Raw genomic sequence first — 820 nt, forward strand, 5'->3', positions numbered from 1 at the left:
GCATTGAGCATCTTCATGGCCTCCTCTGGACTCGCTCCAACAGGTCCATGTCCTTCTGATGCTGGGAGCCCCAGATCTGAATGAAGAACTGCAGATGGGGTGTCACAAGAGCAGAGTAGATGCAGAGAATCCACTCCCTCTACCTGCTGACCACGCTGCTCTGGATACAGCCCACGGTGCGGTTGGCTTTCTGGGCTGTCAGCGCACACTGACAGGTAATCTTGAGCTTCTCATCAGCCAACACCTCCAAATCCTTCTCCTCAGGGCTGTTCTCAGTCTGTTCTCTGCCCCGGCTATATTTGGGCTTGGGATTGCCAGGTGCAGGACCTTGCCCTTGGCCTTGTTGAACTCCATGAGGTTGGCAGTGGCCCACCTCTCCAGCCTGTCCAGGTCCCTCTGGATGGCATCCCTTCCTTCCAGCATGTCGACCACATCACACAGCTTGGTGTCGTCAGCAAACTTGCTGAGGGTGTGCTCGATCCCACCGTCCAGGTTGCCGACAAAGATGTTAAATGGCGCTGGTCCCGATACCAACCCCTGAAGAATGTCACTCATCACCAGTCTCCACTTGGACATTGAGCTGTTGACTCTGAACTGAACTCTTTGACTGTGACCATCCAGCCAATTCCTTATCCACCGAGTGGTGCACCTGTCAAGTCCATGCCTCTCCAATTTAAAGACAGGTATGTCATGCAGGACAGTGTGAATGCTTTGCATAGGTCCAGGTAGAGGACTTCAGTTGCTCTTTCCTTATTGACCAGTGCTGCAACCCCATTGTAGAAGTCTACCAGGTTTGTCAGGCACAATTTACCCTTAATGA

Source organism: Eurypyga helias, unplaced genomic scaffold, assembly GCF_000690775.1.
Source record: "Eurypyga helias isolate BGI_N326 unplaced genomic scaffold, ASM69077v1 scaffold4343, whole genome shotgun sequence".
Taxonomy (NCBI): Eukaryota; Metazoa; Chordata; class Aves; order Eurypygiformes; family Eurypygidae; genus Eurypyga; species Eurypyga helias.